This window comes from Symphalangus syndactylus, chromosome 7 (genome assembly GCF_028878055.3).
Source record: "Symphalangus syndactylus isolate Jambi chromosome 7, NHGRI_mSymSyn1-v2.1_pri, whole genome shotgun sequence".
Lineage (NCBI taxonomy): Eukaryota > Metazoa > Chordata > Mammalia > Primates > Hylobatidae > Symphalangus > Symphalangus syndactylus.
In genome coordinates this window covers 142,086,227-142,091,413 of record NC_072429.2, presented here as the reverse complement: position 1 = coordinate 142,091,413, position 5,187 = coordinate 142,086,227, and positions in this window count along the sequence as shown.

Genomic DNA, 5,187 nt, shown 5'->3' with positions numbered 1-5,187 from the left:
CGTTCTGTTCCTTGGAAGCGTGAGGGCTAAGGAGCTGCTGACCTCTCTGTTGGCCCCACTTCCTCAAGAATGGCTTGCTTCTCACACACCTCTCCACACTCCCAGCGCGGGACTGATGCTCTGCACCAGGAGGCCGAGGGCCACCATCCTCTTGGTGCTGGGGAGAACATGAACCTCAGATTAAAGGTTTGCCTTTCAGGGGATGTGGGATTCAGGTGCGGCCCCTCCCTTCCCATGTGTTCCCCCACGAGTGTCTCAAATGGAATTGCTGATCTCCCCAGAGCCCCACCTGACTCTCTCTCCCAGCCTTTCCTTGTCTCGATGAAGGGATCAGTTGCTCACCAAGGAATCCTTGCTCCTCTGCCAGGGTTCGGGGTCTGCACACCGTGTCCACAGGATCTGATGTGCCCACCAACTGCCCTGCGGCTTCCCTCCTCCACCCCTGAATCCCCCTGGTTCCTGCCCTAGTCTCCTTCTCCACCATACTGGGCTTAGGACCAGTCACCGTGCTTTGGAGCTACAGGCTGCAGGGGCCACACATGCCCAGTGGAGGATGCTTCCATCCCCCAGAGGGTGGGTTCTGAGTTCACGAAACCAGGGCTGACCCCCGACCATGGACCACAGCAACCAGCAGACCCCCTCATGTCACATCCTTCCCACCTCAGCTTCCTGAGTAGCTGGGACTACAGGTGTGAGCCACCATGCCCAGTCATATTCTAAGAAATAATATTCCGTACCCTTCGTATTAGTTCTTGATCAACCAGGCTGGAGTCTGAGGCCAGGGTTGAGCCTAAGTGGAAAGTGGAGCTGATTGGCCGGGCGTGGTGGCTCATGCTTGTAATCCCAGCACTTTGGGAGGCCGAGGTGGGTGGATCCCGAGGTCAGGAGATCGAGACCACGGTGAAACCCCGTCTCCACTAAAAATACAAAAAATTAGCCGGGCGTGGTGGCGGGCGCCTGTAGTCCCAGCTACTTGGAGAGGCTGAGGCAGGAGAATGGCGTGGACCTGGGAGGCGGAGCTTGCAGTGAGCCGAGATTGCACCACTGCACTCCAGCCTGGGCGACAGAGCGAGACTCCATCTCAATAAAAAAAAAAAAAAAAAAAAAAAAAAAAAAAAAAGAAAAAGAAAAAGAAAGTGGAGCTGATATGCATGTCGTAAGTGACACATCTCAACACACAAATACTTTGAGTTCTGTTAAGTCGAGAGGAGGTTTGTGGCCTTCCCTCCTCTCTCTCATGAGTGCAGGTAACACATAAACTCACTACAGATTTCCTATCTCAACAAGGAGAGGGTCTGGTCTTTTCTACAGGAAAATGTTTAGATGAATGTGACTCAGTTTCAGGCCAACATCACTTCCTAGGGCTCTATCTAGAGGTGGCGTGTGGGAGGAGGCAGATCAGGTGGGCGCCAGAACCGAAGATGAAGGCTACGTGTGCTGAGGGAGGATGCAGGCATAAAGCAGCATCTCTGCTGCGGTGGGCAGGGGGAGCCCTGGTGCCCAGGACAGAAGATCACAGCCCAAGCTGGCTGGAGTTTGAGGCCGGGGTCCAGCTCTGGTAGGAAACAAAGGTGAGAACTAAGAACCAACACAAAAGACCAGTCGACCAGCTGTTTGCCTCATGGGCAGGGTGGAGCTGGAGAAGTGGCAGCTCTCCAGGGCACGGTGGGAACCTATCTGGTTCTCTGCAGACTCCATTCCACGGCGGGGTAGGGGGGTGGTTTGTGAACCCACTGAGCCTAACGCCTGCTGCCCGGGGCCTGTGTGGGGGTCCTCCGTGCTGTACAGCACTGTTCCTGCTTCCAGACACTTGTCACTGCACGTGTGGCTGGTCACTGACATAGCAGTCTCCTTATGCGGCAAGGGCTCCTGAAGGTGAGGATCACATCTTTTTTGTCTCCAAATCCTGGTCACATACTATGCTCAGGGAACATTCTCCATAACGGTTCTGTCGACTCAACTTAGGCTGGCAGGTGCTAACCGGCAGAGACTGGAATGACTCACTTCTCTGCACACTGCTCATCCTGAAAAATAAAATACTTGTTAAAAACAGAGTGGACTGGCTGGGCGCGATGGCTCACGTCTGTAATCCCAGCACTTAGGGAGGCCGAAGCGGGTGGATCACGAGGTCAGGAGATCGAGACTATCCTGGCCAACGTGGTGAAACCCCGCCCCTACCAAAATACAAAAAATTAGCTGGGCGTGGTGGCCCGTGCCTGTAGGTCTAGCTACTCAGGAGGCTGAGGAAGGGGAATTGCTTGAACCCAGGAGACAGAAGTTGCAGTGAGCAAAGGTCGGGCCAGTGCACTCCTGCCTGGCGACAGAACAAGACTCCGTCTCAAAACAAACAAAACAAAACAACCCCATACACAAAAAATAAAAACGGATTGGACCATAGCGATTGTCTTGGCCTCACCTCACAGGCCTGTAGACAGGAGTGATTAGCTAGTTACAGACAGCGCAACCCACGCTTGCCACACCACTAAAGACTGGGGTTCTGGTACTGTCGTGCAACTGCAGCGTAGCTCCGTCGCCTCTCTGGGCCGAGGACCTTTCACTTGTAATATGAAGCTCTGGGTATCCGTGGGCGGTAGGGGCTGCCTAAAAAACCTCACTCTGGAGCCTCCCTCCACTACTTTCAGGGATCTGGGTCTCATGGAGAGACTGGAACATTAGTGGGCTTGAGATTCGAGGGCAATCTGCACTAAAACAGCCTGCTGGGTTCACGGCCTGCCAGAGGCCTGCTAGCTGTGCCAAGGCCTGAGATGCCAGGCATCTCAGCCAGGCGGAGGGGCCCGCCAGGGTCTCGTGCGTACACCTAGCTACAGGCTCCCCTTTCAACGGCAGAGCCCCGCGGCCCGCGTGCGAAGCTAGGTTGGCCTCGGGGCCGGGGCCCGGGAGGCGCTCAGAGCCGGGTCTCGCCACATCCCTGGAGCGCCGGAGTGCGGGGAGGCGGCGGGGCCCATACCGACGCTGCGCGTCCTGGGCCGGAGGCGGCGGGCAGGAGCCCAGTGAGTACCTGGCTGGAGACGAGGGGCGACGAGGAGCTCCCGCTGCAGAGCGCGGACGCGCCCGGGCCCTACCAGGACTGCTGGAGGGCGGGGAGAGGCGCGCGCGATCGCGGGGGCGGAGGGAGGAAAGGAGGGCCCTCTATGCAGGACCCCCCCAGCGCTCCCCGTCAGTGCCAGCGTCCCTGTCGGCCCCAGGCACTCGCAGGAAATGCCCGCCCGCTGACCCGCCCCTTCCGGCTGCCGCGCTAGGAGCCGAGGCCGGACTCGGTGATGGTGTGGGTGGTGGAGGGCTTGGCCCGAGCCGCTCCACCCCCAACCGACTCCGCCCCCAAAGACCCCGCCCCGACCAGGCCCCGCCCCCTCAGGCTTCACCCCTGACTGCCGGCGCGCCCTCAGGTTCCTCCCCGAGCTAACCCCGCCCCTTCACAGTCCTCCATGGCAGGCGCCCTCCCGAAGGCTCCGCCCTGATCAGGTCCCGCCCCGAGAGGGCCCCGCCTCCGAAAGCTCCTTCCCGAGCCGGCTTCCCCTTTATGCCCCGCCCCCTCAGGCTCCGCCCTCGTGCCCCGCCCCCAAAAGCTCCTCCCCGAGCCGGCTCCCCTCATGCCCCGCCCCAGGCTCCGCCCCATGTCCCGCCCCCGAAAAGCCCCGCCCCGAACCGGCACCCTCATGCCCCGCCCCCACCGGCCCCGCCCCACTCCCCGCCCTGCAAGGCCCCGCCTCCACAGCTCGGCCCCGCCTCCACAGCTCGGCCCCCGCCCCCACAGCTCGACCCCGAGCCGACACCGTCACAGACTCTCGGGATCCGACGCGCGTGGGCTCCAGCGGGGAGGTCGCGGCCGCGTGCTGGGAGACTTGTCCCTGAGGACGCTCCCGCCGACCCCCAACCCCCGCCGACCCCCGACCCCCGACCCCCAGCCCCCGCCTCCGCGGCGCCTACCGCGTGCCTCCACGGGAAGTCGCTGCCTCCGCCTTCAGAGCGGAGGGAGAACCGACGCCTCCCCAGGCCGCGGGCCCCTAGCTGGGCGGGCACCGCCTCCATCACCGCTGCCGCCGCGTGCGCGCTCGGGCGAGCCGTCCCCCACCCCGCGGCCCCTGCCGCTCCTCCCGCCGCAGGCAGCCCCTCCGGGATGTGCTCCCAGCCTGGCTGCGCTCACTCCACTTCCTTCCCGCCCAGATCGCCCTGAGCCGCCAGGCCCGCCGGAGCCCCGCGTGTTAGTTCCCTACGTACCGCAAACTGGGTGTCCTAAAACGACATCCGCCTATTATCTCAAGGCTTCTGTGGGCCAGAAGGGCCAGGCTTAGCTGGGTCCTCAGCTCAGGTCAGCTGCTGTGTTCTCATCTGGCGGCTGGACTGGGGAAGGATCACTTCCCCACTTCCCACCTCATGTGATTGCTGGCAGAAGTCATGTCCTGGTGCCTGTAGGACCGAGGGCTGGCAGGAGCTGCTCTCAGCTCCTGGGGGCTGCCTGCCAGTCCCTGCTGTGTGGCCATCTGCGAGGGTGGGCAGTTCACAGGTTGGCTGCTTCTCCAGGGTCCGTGGGAAAGCCCCACCCCCAGATGGGAGTCCTATGGAACAGAACCTAATTGTGGGTGACGTGCCACCCCCTCCACCCAGTTCTACTCAGCTTTAAGTCACAAGTGCCACCTGTAGCCAAGGGAAGGATGGGCATGGGTCTTGCTCTGGGGGATCTCCTTAGGATGTCTGCAGCATTCTGCCCCCCCAACACTTCCCATTTCCACTTTCTATATGATTTCCTTATTGTATTTATTATTAATTATCCCCTGCTCCCACACTGCCATGCACATCAGCTCTTGGAGGGCAGCCACCTGTTCTCGTTCTGGGTGCCTGATGTGTGCTGGGCCCTTGTGTCATGTGGACTGAGTGAGTGTGGGTGGAGATCTTAGGTGCTGCTGGTGCTGTGGCACCCTAGGAACTGTGTGCCCCCACCCAGCTCTCTCTCCAGCTGCATCCTGGACTTAGCAAGGTGTTGAAAACCAGGCAGTTCTGCTCCCTCCTCATCCCACCCCCTCTCTCATCCTGTTGCTTTTACCTCCCAATGTTTTAAACCACCTGCTCTTGTGCAGCCTGCTTCCTCTGTCCCAGTTGGAACCCCGTCTCCTCTCACCAGCACTACTTCTGTGGCCTGCCCTGGGGTCTCCCTGCCTTCACTTGAGC